This window comes from Triticum aestivum, chromosome 7D, assembly GCF_018294505.1.
Source record: "Triticum aestivum cultivar Chinese Spring chromosome 7D, IWGSC CS RefSeq v2.1, whole genome shotgun sequence".
Classification (NCBI taxonomy): domain Eukaryota; kingdom Viridiplantae; phylum Streptophyta; class Magnoliopsida; order Poales; family Poaceae; genus Triticum; species Triticum aestivum.
Genome location: NC_057814.1, coordinates 200,227,083 through 200,240,654, shown reverse-complemented (window position 1 = coordinate 200,240,654; position 13,572 = coordinate 200,227,083).

The following is a 13,572-nucleotide window of genomic DNA, read 5'->3' as shown; positions in this document are numbered from 1 at the left end:
GTTGCCTCGGCCGGCGCCGCCCTCCTCCGCCGCCGGCGCCGTCGCCTCGCCTCCTCTCCCTCCGACGCCCTCCGCCGCCTTCCTCTCCTCTCCCGTCGCCGGCCGGCGAGCACTGAGCCAGATCCGATCGAGAACTCCCGTACGTTGACTTTTCCCGAGACCCCCCGAAAATCCAGTCATTTATTTGTACAGCATGTGCACCTGTTCATCATGGCATAACTCTTTGCATATAGCTCCGTTTCACGCGTGTAATATATCGATTTGTTCGTCTCACGATGCTCTTCATTTTGTTCCATTGCACCATGTTCATTAGAGGCCATCTTGATGCCCAAATCTCTGGTGCAAGAGTGCAAGTTGCTGTTGTCTGCTGTTACTTAGCAGAACTTGTGGATTTGTCATTTTTGTATCATTTAATCTGTGCATCTTATGGGCATGAGCTCTACATGTGTTTTTTGTATGCCATGCCATCTTTCCAGTGGTGTATGCCATGTATTTTTTTGATCTCTGTGGTGACTAGCACAAGCATGCAAACTAGGCTTCGTAATGTTTCTGATTTCAGGGACTTAGTATTTTCTCTGTCTATCTGCTGTTATTTTGTTTCCATGTAAACTTGATGCTACAAAGAGATCCATGCATATTTTGGAGATGTTCAATAAGGATGTTTTGTAGCTATTGTTGTAATTGATCCATTCCTGCCCTTGTTTGCAATTTTGGAGCGACATAGCATGACTCAATCTTGCTCTACTTTTGCTATAAAATATTTCTCGCAGATTGTTTACGTGTTATTCAATTTTGCCAAGCTTATTGTAGTTGATCCATACATGCTATGCTTTTGTTCTTGCCAAGTATAGCTTCATAAACATGCCATCTTGATGTAGGTATGCTTATCATGTCATGCATTGCTTTGTGGTGAGTGCATCAAGCTCACAAAGATGCCCTCATATTATTGTTTCTGCCATGCTCTGTTTTCTGCCGTCTGAAACCTGTTAACGAAACTTGCTATGTTTACAAGGTTGCCATCATATCTTCTGGTCCTTTTTGGCTTATGGTCAGTAAGGGACTTTTGTCATATGCATTTAGTAGAATACTTCCATGCCTTGTTTTGCCATGTTAAGTTCCTGTAGCATGTTGACTTCGTGCTCTGAACATTGCTGCCTGATGCTGTTTCAGTCATGTCCAGTAATTTCACCAAGTCTGTGAACCTGTTATATTTTGCACTTTTGCCATGCTTGTTTGAGCCTGTTATGTTGTGATCTAGCCTAGCTCAGTGTTCATATTTTGTCAAGCATCTCCTGTAGATTACTGTCATATGCTTTGTTGCTATGTTGGAGTGCTGTAGCTTTGTTACTTGTTGCATTTTAAGTGCTATCGTGCTGTTAATCGCAGATTCGTGTCATTCTTGTTTTGCTTGCCATTTGCAAACCGTGCATCCGTTTCCGGTGATCCTTATATCGATTTCGACCGAAATCATCTCATATTTCCAGTGGCATGCTTGGTTTGCCAAGTTACTGCCTTGTTCATCATTTTCCTCCCGGAGCACGCATACGCATCGCATATCATATCTTGCATATCATTCATATTTTGCATCATGTTGTTTGTGCTTTTTCCCATGATTGATTGTGGTTCCGTTGCTTGTGTTCTTGTCTTGGGTAGAGCCGGGAGACGAGTTCATGAACAAGGAACCTGTTGAGTATGCTTACGAGGATCAAGCTTTTGAGAACTCTGAGAACCTTGCAGGCAAGATGACCACCCCTCGAAATCACTTCTATCTTTGCTTTGCTAGTTGTTCGCTCTATTGCCATGCCGCGCTACCTATCACTTGCTATATCATGCCTCCCATATTGCCATGTTAGCCTCTAACCATCCTTTCCTAGCAAACCGTTGTTTGGCTAAGTTACCGCTTTTGCTCAGCCTTCTTATAGCGTTGGTAGTTGCAGGTGAAGTTGAAGTTTGTTCCATGTCGGAACATGGATATGTTGGGATATCACAATATCTCTTATTATATTAATGCATCTATATATTTTGGTAAAGGGTGGAAGGCTCGGCCTTATGCCTGGTGTTTTGTTCCACCCTTGCCGCCCTAGTTTCCGTCATACCGGTATTATGTTCCTTGAGTTTGCGTTCCTTACGCGGTTGGGTGATTTATGGAACCCCCTTGACAGTTCGCCTTGAATAAAGCTCCTCCAGCAAGGCCCAACCTTGGTTTTACCATTTGCCACCTAAGCCTTTTTCCCCCGGGTTTTCTAGAGCCCGATGGTCATATTTATTTTAAACCCCCGGGCCAGTGTTCCTCCGAGTGCTGGTCCAAACTAGAGCCCTTTGCAGCGCCACCTTGGGGAAACTTGAGGATTGGTTTTAGTTGTACGGACTGCTCATCCGGTGTGCCCTGAGAACGAGATATGTGCAGCTCCTATCGGGATTTGTCGGCACATTCGGGCGGCTTTGCTGGTCTTGTTTTACCATTGTCGAAATGTCTTGTAAACCGGGATTCCGAGACTGATCGGGTCTTTCCGGGAGAAGGTTTATCCTTCGTTGACCGTGAGAGCTTATGATGGGCTAAGTTGGGACACCCCTGCAGGGTATTATCTTTCGAAAGCCATGCCCGCAGTTATGAGGCAGATGGGAATTTGTTAATGTCCGGTTGTAGAGAACTTGTCACTTGACCCAGTTAAAATACATCAACTGTGTGTGTAGCCGTGATGGTCTCTTCTCGGGGGAGTCCGGGAAGTGAACACGGTTTGAGTTATGAATGACGTAAGTAGGAGTTCAGGATCACTTCTTGGTCATTGCTAGATGACAACCGTTCCGTTGCTTCTCTTCTCGCTCTCTTTTGCGTATGTTAGCCACCATATATGCTTATTGCGGCTGCAGCTCCACCTCTTTGCACCATCCTTCCCTATAAGCTTAAATAGTTTTGATCTCGCGGGTGTGAGATTGCTGAGTCCTCGTGACTCACAGATTATACCAAAACAGTTGCAGGTGCCGACGATGCCAGTGCAGATGATGGGATCGATCTCAAGTGGGAGTTCGATGAGGAACGTGGTCGTTACTATGTGTCTTTTCCTGATGATCAGTAGTGGAGCCCAGTTGGGACGATCGGGGATCTAGCATTTGGGGTTATCTTATTTTCATTTGGGTTTTGACCGTAGTCGGTCTATGTGTGTATTTTGGATGATGTATGAATTATATTTATGTATTGTGTGAAGTGGCGATTGTAAGCCAACTCTTTATCCCATTCTTGTTCATTACATGGGATTGTGTGAAGATGACCCTTCTTGCGACAAAACCACAATGCGGTTATGCCTCTAAGTCGTGCCTCGACACGTGGGAGATATAGCCGCATCGTGGGCATTACAGTCTATGCCAACCCGACGTCTGGCTCATCCGGTGTGCCCTGAGAACGAGATATGTGCAGCTCCTATCGGGATTTGTCGGCACATTCGGGCGGCTTTGCTGGTCTTGTTTTACCATTGCCAAAATGTCTTGTAAACCGGGATTCCGAGACTGATCGGGTCTTCCCGGGAGAAGGAATATCCTTCGTTGACCGTGAGAGCTTATAATGGGCTAAGTCGGGACACCCCTGCAGGGTATAAACTTTCGAAAGCCGTGCCCGCGGTTATGTGGCAGATGGGAATTTGTTAATATCCGGTTGTAGAGAACTTGACACTTGACTTAATTAAAATGCATCAACCGTGTGTGTAGCCGTGATGGTCTCTTTTCGGCGGAGTCCGGGAAGAGAACACAGCTTTTGGGTTATGTTTGACGTAAGTAGGAGTTCAGGATCACTTCTTGATCGTTACTTGTTGACGACCGTTACGTTGCTCCTCTTCTCGCTCTTATTTGTGTATGTTAGCCACCATATATGCTTAGAGCTTGCTGCAGCTCCACCTCACTACCTTCTCCTACCCATAAGCTTAAATAGTCTTGATCTCGCGGGTGTGAGATTGCTGAGTCCTCATGACTCACAGATACTTCCAAAACAGTTGCAGGTGCCGATGATACCAGTGTAGATGACGCAACCGGGCTCAATTGGGATTTCGACGAGGACCTTGGTCGTTACTATGTTTCGTTTATCGTTTCCTGTTGATCAGTAGTGGAGCCCAGTTGGGACGATCAGGGATCTAGCATTTGGGGTTGTCTTCTTTTATTTTGGTTCCGTAGTCGGACCTATGTATGTACTCTGATTGATGTATGATTTATTTATGTATTGTGTGAAGTGGCGATTGTAAGCCAACTCTTTATCCCATTCTTGTTCATTACATGGGATTGTGTGAAGATGACCCTTCTTGCGACAAAACCACAATGCGGTTATGCCTCTAAGAAGTGCCTCGACACGTGGGAGATATAGCCGCATCGTGGGTGTTACAAGTTGGTAATCAGAGCCATCCCCGACTTAGGAGCCCCCTGCTTGATCGAATCACTGGCGTTGTTGAGTCTAGAACAAAAATGTTTTGAGTCTTAGGATTATATATATCGGAGAGTAGGATTCTTTTTACTCCTCAGTCCCTTCGTCGCTCTGGTGAGGCCTCCTGACGTAGAAGTTTTGACTCTTCTCTCCTCAAATTTCACTAAAAAAATTTACGATCACGCGGGTATCTTGGAATCGTTCCGATGGTTTTGTGACAAGAACATTGTTCTTGGTGCCTCATGACATTTAGGGGTTGTGGCAGTGTCCCTTGGAGTTGAGCTCCGAGGTGTTGTCGTCACAATTTTATCGTTGCAGTTCTGGAATACCTGAGTTTCGCCGACATTGAAAATCTCTTTTATGCAGTTGTTGGTGAGATCACCTCGACGCCACCCAGTACTGGGGCGGGAGTTCGGGAGTATTGCCATAACTCGTATAATGGATGCTTTTCGAAGGTTGAGGTAAATGATTTCCGAAGGTTTCTTGGTTATGTGTTGAAGGATGGATACAGCTGGATTTAGGTATTGTTAGTTTGGGTGATATATTTTGTGTCCCCTGTATCCCCAACACCAGATTGCATAACCAGAAAGTTTCGGGAGTTTATAAGTGGGAATTCAAGTATCTCGTAGGATATCTTTCCAACACACACATGATACGATATGGGATCTATCATGCCGGTGCAACTCTTAATCATTCTTCGCGTGCTATTCAATTGTTCCAGAGTGCTGAAGCTGCCTCAGGAGATTCATGTTTTCATTCCTAATCCGTTCAAGCTATTTCGAGGTCTTACCTTATTCAAGCCATTTAATTCAACCGGCAATCTTTCTTTTAAATCGTTCAACCGGTGCTATCTCCTTTTCAAGTAATCATTTCAACGGTGTTTCTTTTGAGTGGGCCCTAACCCACAGGTATTTTCCCAGGATCTTACCTGACTCTTCTAATTTTTCTGGAGTTATTCTCAAATTCATTTCAAAGTTTGACGTAAGAATGAATTTTCATCAGTCATATGTCTTTCTCCAAGATCTTTCAAATTCTTTCATCATTGGTTCATCATTTCTATTATCCATTGTTCCGGAGTGTCTCAATAATTTTGGTGGTATTTCTCGTCACCATTCTCGGATTTTGAAGACCGAAGAAGAGTTCCTCTTAAATCCTTACCTGTTCTTCCAAAGGTTCATGGTTCTAACTTGTTGCCATCCTCTCAAATTGTTTCCAATCGGGCAATTCTTTTCTTACCCATCCGGAGCATTTCAGAGTTGTTTTCATTTCTTGATCATCCAAAGGCCATCTTTTCAAAAGATTTCTTCGTTCTAAGTTTTCAGCCTCGTTCTCCAATTATTCTAAATTGATGTCTCTTCGTTCATCTCCATATTCTTCCGGTGCATCGTTCAAGTATTCTCTAATCAGCTCGTGATCTCTTCGTTCTCTTGTATCAAATTCCCTCGAGTATTTTCGCGCGCTCTTTAATTCTTACGGTGGTTCGTTCTCTTTTCTTCATTCATTTTCAATTCTTACGGTGGTTCTTTCAACATTCCTTTTCCTATGTCCTCATATTAATGTATTCGTTGTTTCAATCCTACCGGTGGTTCGATGAAGACCTTCCCAAGTTTGCGCCATATCTATCTTAATCCTTTCTACGAGAATAAGTAGTATGCCTAATCCATTGCTTGTCATCAACTTAATTGGTGAAGGATGAGCATAATGTAATTCTTATTCTTGTTTCATCGAGTAAATTCAATTCCTTATTCCGGAGATTCATCAAAATTCTTGTTTTCATTTGTTCATCTTTATTTCCGGAGTTCCAATTTTTTCTCGGTTATATCATTTCAAAGCTCCACCCAAATCATTGCAAGGCTTCACCTTGTGTTGTCAACTTCTCTTTCTTTTTATCATCCTTTTATTACCGGAGTTCTTCATGGAGGCTCTACATGGTGCTTCGTCAAGGATTCTTTTCATTCTTCAATTGTTCTTCAAGATTTTTCTCGAAGTTAAGATCCGCCAACCTATATTTTAAAATAAACATGGTGTTCAACACATGTTTTGTTTTGTGGAGTCCAAGCATTCTTCATCTTGCATTCTAAAGTGCAATTCGTTCTACCTTATCATTTGAGGTGGTGTTATGTCATTCTTGACAGTTTGAGTTCGCGTTTGATGATTCACATGTTGTCGAGAATGAGATATTTTAAATCCACCAATCTCTTCGTTGGATTTATCTTGTGTCATGTTTCACCTAAAGTTTTACCTAAGGATTTTTGCTATTTATGGTGCTCATAAATAACCCAAGTTCTTCATTTATCCTCCCGGCGAAATAAGTTTCTCGTCTCCTTGTTCATATCAATCCAATCTATTGTTTTTTCGTTAGTGGTAGAATTTCACCTCAAGTTTTTTGAGATGTTTTCCATAAGCCCACAACAAGCTCGTTCTTTTCGTTGTTGATTTTTCAAACAACTCCGTTCAATCCTACTTCGTAAGGATGCTCTTTAAAATTCATTTATGGTAGGAGATGTTGGTTTCATTCTTCGTTCTATTCACTCCAACTATCTAACTATCATGCATTGTTTCCGGAGGCTTTGTGATGTTGCTCTCTTCGACCAATCATCTTGTTTTGTCAAGATCATGTAATTTTTCCTTTCTTATCCATTTAGCCGGAGTGTCGTGTTTTCATTCGAGTTCTCTCATCTTATCAAGTTTTGTCTCCTTCCTCAACCGGAGTGCAGTCTGAAATCTTTCATACCCCTTGTGCCATTCTTTCATTAGTTCTGGAGGCAATGTGTTGTTAATTTCATCGAGTATCCTCTCATCTTGTCAAGATCATGTTCAATTTCTTCCATTTACAGTCGGAGTGCTGTCCAAATTATATCACTCTTATTTCTTCTCTATCTTGTTTTAACCGGAGTGTTGTCGTAATTGATCTTTATGTTCCTTATACATCTCGTTTCAACCGGAGTGCTTGCATGTACTTCTTGTTCATCGTAACCATTTTTGTTTGTCTTTCAACCTACAAGGTTCTTGTAATGTTCCTTGTTCCTCTTGCTGAACGGAGTGTTTTAAATTTTGTTCACCTCCGACGTGTCATTTCTTCAAGCTTTGCGACCTCTCAAGGTTCAATGGTTTCACTCGTTTGTCAAGCAGCAACTTTGTTTTACCTCTTCCTCTTCCGTTTTTCTCCGATGCCATCCTAGATCTCGATACGAGATCCTCTTGTAGTGGTGGAGTGTTGTGACGCCCCGAGACCGATGCTCCAGACGCCTTCCATATATTTCGTGATCGCCGTGTGTTTCTTTTGCTTGCTCTATTTATTTTGCATTGCATTATGTCATCATGCCATCATGTCATTTAATTTTTAAAACTCAACTAAATAAATTGCATAGATTTTTGATCTATTTAAATCGAGGGAATTCATAAGATGACTGCTCTTTACAACATATCCTCCCAATATTAGGGAGCTATAATAAATATTCCATTCTTTTGTAATTAACCATAACACACTTGCATAATAAACGCCATGCCTTTTCCATTTCAAGTTTGTTCCCCAAACTTTGCCAATGATTCTCATCTCTGTTATCGAGGATCCTCTAAGATTCTCAACATTTTTTGGACACTCCTAGAACTTCATCCTAGTTCAAACCATTCGAATTAAATTCAAATAAGTTTGAATTCAACTTCACCCGTGTGCCCACTTCTATTTTTTCGGGATCAAGCACATTTTTATGAGTCCGGGAAAATAGCCCCTTGCACAAATCCTTTCCCTAACCCCTCCTTTCTTTTCTTCTCTCTAATTTCTTTTCTATTGAAAGAAATATGAGGGGGAGAGAGAGAGTGCAGCCTTGCAGCCCAGCCGGCCTCTTGGGCCTAACCAACCAGCGCCGGCCCACCTAACCCTTCTAACCCTAGCCCGACCCCCTGCTCGATCCCCCACTCTCCCTCGTCTCCTCCCTCACGCCGTCACCACGCACAGGAGAGGGATCCCGATCCCCATGGCCACGCACGCCACGCGCAGCAGTGCTGCTTCCCATAAGGCCGCACCTCAGCGACCTTGGTCGCCGCCGGCAAGCCCTCTGCGACCTCCTTGGGCCCCTTCGTCGGCTCTCCTCCCGGGCTCCTCTTCCTCCGCGCCATCTTCGTCGTGCGCTAGGAGCGCGACCTCCAGTCCTCTCACCTCGCGCCGGCGAGCACAACGCCCCTCCCCGTGAACCCTTCCTCTGCTCCTCCTCCCCATGCGCCACCTCGCCAACCCGCGCCGCTCCAAGGCCGGCCTCCTACAGCTCGTTGTTGCCGGAGCACCCCACCACCACCACCACCATGCGCCCCACGCCCTGCCTTCCATGGCGCCCGAAGCCATGCCCCGTCGCCCCTCCGGCCGGCGAGTCTCGGCCCGTGCTCGACCCCAGCCTCCTCTGCTTCGCCTTCTCGCCGGAGATCGCGTCCCTGCCATCTTCTTCACCTCCTGCCCGAGACCCACGTTCGGCCTCGCCATGGTTCGCCTGCACCATCTCCGTCCAACAAGGACGTCGCCCCGCTGCCTTCTCTTGTCGCGACCAGGATCCCCCTCGTCGTGCCTCTGGTCACGTCGCCATTCCTTCACCCGTCTTGTGCCCGCGTCCGCGCAACACCATCTCTGCCGCCTCTACGCACCTCCGGTGACCTCCCGAGGCATGGCCTTGACAAGTCCCTCGATGCCCCTCTAGATGTGTCAATGCCTCTGTTTGACCCATGTATGACTACATGGTGACACGTCAAATACCTCTACCGCCGTCTCCGGAATCGCCAAGGACGCCAAGTACCACGACGTCTTTGGGAGACCCGTGAACACCAAGTTCCCCTGCCACGAACGGTCACGGTGTTGTGGATCCGGCAAGTACCCCCTCGGATCGTCAAGTTCGACTACACGGAACCGCCAAGTACCACTACGATTGCCGTGTACATCTACGGATGCCAAGACCGGAACAACAAGTACCCCGACAACATGTGTAACTCTATCATCGACCCCGTGGACGTCAAGTTCCTCGCTGTGACCCCGATCCTCTACGGAGTGTGTACGACTACGAAATGTGAACCACTACTTCCACTACCGTCGCCGTGTGCCACTACTTCCACGACGACCATCCCGGGAACGTCTACTTCCTCTACATCGCACCGACTCGATCCGCCCCGAAAACGCACGCTTCGAAGGTATAACTCCGAGGCGACGCTCGTGAACGAATGCATGTGTGTTGTATGAGATGCTCGTGGTTGCGCCGTTTCCGAGTTGTCATTGCACGTTTCTCCTAGTTTGCCATGCTGTTGATCCGTGGGAACCCGGTTACTGGGAGCACCCCACCATCTCTTGCGTGTTCCACACATCCGCACACTTCTCTTTTGCTTCGGTATCTCAATCGAGTTACCGGTACCGATATGTTGCCGTGGCACCCTTTCGTTCCGCCATTGTGACCAAATGCTCTATATCATCCTTCATGTCAACATTTTCATAAATTGCTTAAACCTTGCATATGTCATCCGCATCATGATAACATTTAAAATGCTATTTGTTTAATTTTTCTCAAATGCCATGTTAAAATGATTTATTTCATAACTAAATAACCGTAACTCGGAATTTAATAAACTTTATATGTAAATGGGGTGGAAAAATGCATAGATTACCTTGGTGCACTTTATTTTCCTGTTTAACAACAATAAAATATGGTTTTAGGCATAACAGTACCAAATCTAAATAATTGATGTGGGGATTTTCCGGAATTGTTATTTGTTGTTCCGGCCTCATTTAAACTTGCCTAAATAGTTAGTTTACTTATGCTTCACCTCTTGCCATGTTAATCAACATTTAATTTTGTTGGGTACATAACTGAGAGAGAACTAAATAACTGATGTGGTGTTTCGTCAATATGCAACTCGTTGCATATTGAGCTCCACTTAATTTGTAGTGTTGTTTGTTGCACTTTGCCATGCCATGCTCATTAAATCGGACATGCATCATACTTGATTGTGCATCATGCCATGTTTATGTGATGGTTGTTTACTATGTTGTTTGCTTCTTTCCGGTTTGCTTCTCTCGTTAGCTTCGGTTTCGTTCCGGAGTTGTGAGGATTCGTTCGACTACGTCCGTTTGTCTTCTTCATGGGCTCGTTCTTCTTCCTTGCGGGATCTCAGGCAAGATGACCATACCCTCAAAATAACTTCTATCTTTGCTTGCTAGTTGTTCGTTCTATCGCTATGTGGCGCTACCTACCACTTGTTATATCATGCCTCCCTTATTGCCATGTTAGCCTCTAACCATCCTTTCCTAGCAAACCGTTGTTTGGCTAAGTTACCGCTTTTGCTCAGCCTTCTTATAGCGTTGCTAGTTGCAGGTGAAGTTGAAGTTTGTTCCATGTCGGAACATGGATATGTTGGCATATCACAATATCTCTTATTATATTAATGCATCTATATATTTTGGTAAAGGGTGGAAGGCTCGGCCTTATGCCTGGTGTTTTGTTCCACTCTTGCCGCCCTAGTTTCCGTCATACCGGTGTTATGTTCCTTGAGTTTGTGTTCCTTACGCGGTTGGGTGATTTATGGGACCCCCTTGACAGTTCGCCTTGAATAAAACTCCTCCAGCAAGGCCCAACCTTGGTTTTACCATTTGCCTACCTAAGCCTTTTTCCCTTGGGTTCTGTAGACTCAAGGGTCATCTTTATTTACCCCCTCGGGCCAGTGCTCCTTCGAGTGTTGGTCCAAACCGAGCGATGTCCGGCACCCCCTGGGTAACCAGGGTCTATGCCAACCCGACGTCTGGCTCATCCGGTGTGCCCTGAGAACGAGATATGTGTAGCTCCTATCGGGATTTGTTGGCACATTCGGGCGGCTTTGCTGGTCTTGTTTTACCATTGTCGAAATGTCTTGTAAACCGGGATTCCGAGACTGATCGGGTCTTCCCGGGAGAAGGAATATCCTTCGTTGACCGTGAGAGCTTATAATGGGCTAAGTTGGGACACCCCTACAGGGTATAAACTTTCGAAAGCCGTGCCCGCGGTTATGTGGCAGATGGGAATTTGTTAATATCCGGTTGTAAAGAACTTGACACTTGACATAATTAAAATGCATCAACCGTGTGTGTAGCCATGATGATCTCTTTTCGGCGGAGTCCGGGAAGAGAACACGGCTTTTGGGTTATGTTTGACGTAAGTAGGAGTTCAGGATCACTTCTTGATCGTTACTAGTTGACGACCATTCCGCTGCTCCTCTTCTCGCTCTTATTTGCGTATGTTAGCCACCATATATGCTTAGTGCTTGCTGCAGCTCTACCTCACTACCTTCTCCTACCCATAAGCTTAAATAGTCTTGATCTCGCGGGTGTGAGATTGCTGAGTCCTCGTGACTCACAGATACTTCCAAAACAGTTGCAGGTGCCGATGATACCAGTGCAGATGACGCAACCAAGCTCAAGTGGGATTGTGTGAAGATGACCCTTCTTGCGACAAAACCACAATGCGGTTATGCCTTTAAGTCGTGCCTCGACACGTGGGAGATATAGCCGCATCATGGGTGTTACAAGTTGGTAATCAGAGCCATCCCCGACTTAGGAGCCCCCTGCTTGATCGAATCGCTGGCGTTGTTGAGTCTAGAACAAAAATGTTTTGAGTCTTAGGATTATATATATCGGAGAGTAGGATTATTTTTACTACTCAGTCCCTTCGTCGGTCTGGTGAGGCCTCCTGACGTAGAAGTTTTGACTCTTCTCTCCTCAAATTTCACAAAAAAAAATTTTTACGATCACGCGGGTATCTTGGAATCGTTCCGATGGTTTTGTGACGAGAACATTGTTCTTGGTGCCTCCTGACATTTAGGGGTTGTGGCAGTGTCCCGGGGAGTTGAGCTCCGAGGTGTTGTCGTCACAATTTTATCGTTGCAGTTCTGGAATACCTGAGTTTCACCGACATTGAAAATCTCTTTTATGCAGTTGCTGGTGAGATCACCTCGACGCCACCCAGTACTGGGGCGGGTGTTCGGGAGTATTGCCATAACTCGTATAACGGATGCTTTTCGAAGGTTGAGGTAAATGATTTTCGAAGGTTTCTTGGTTATGTGTTGAAGGATGGATACAGCTGGATCTAGGTATTGTTAGTTTGGGTGATATATTTTGTGTCCCCTATATCCCCAACACCAGATTGCATAACCAGAAAGTTTCGGGAGTTTATAAGTGGGAATTCAAGTATCTCGTAGGATATCTTTCCAACACACACATGATACGATATGGGATCTATCATATGTTTGTTTCTGGCTTATTCTGCGAGCCAATCCTTTGTTTTGTTTTAATTTGTGGTATTCGAGTTGCTTCGGTGTCAAGTGTTGATTCCATACCTTTTTCAAGCGGCGTTCTCATACTTCTATGTGAATACCAATCCTTCTTGATTATCGAGATTGTCATGCAAATTCTTTTCCAACCGACGTGCTCTTTTTCAAGTGGATCCGATCATTTCAACATTCGCGAGATCAATTCTCAGTTCTTTGCAATGGTGTTTATTCCATCTGCCCCAAGTTGCCTCTGTTTTCCCGCCCTCCCACCCTCTTTCTTCAAGGACTCAGATTTCTTAATCATGTATCCATCTTATGGATGTGAACTTTCTCCATTCTTTTCCATCAATGTTCTAATCCGCTGATTCTCAGGAAGTTTCAAGTTTATCATTCTTCATTCTTTTCTTCTCTGGTGGATTCAATTCAAGCTTTGTCGATCATATCCTTTCCTCGTTTCAAATGTTTTCTCATGCCGGTGCAACTCTTAATCATTCTTCGCGTGCTATTCAATTGTTCCAGAGTGCTGAAGATGCCTCAGGAGATTCATGTTTTCATTCCTAATCCGTTCAAGCTATTTCGAGGTCTTACCTTATTCAAGCCATTTAATTCAACCGGCGCAATCTTTCTTTTAAATCGTTCAACCGGTGCTATCTCCTTTTCATGTAATCATTTCAACGGTGTTTCTTTTGAGTGGGCCCTAACCCACAGGTATTTTCCCAGGATCTTACCTGACTCTTCTATTTTTTCTGAAGTTATTCTCAAATTCATTTCAAAGTTTGACGTAAGAATGAATTTTCATCAGTCATATGTCTTACTCCAAGATCTTTCAAATTCTTTCATCGTTGGTTCATCATTTCTATTATCCATTGTTCCGGAGTGTCTCAATAATTTTG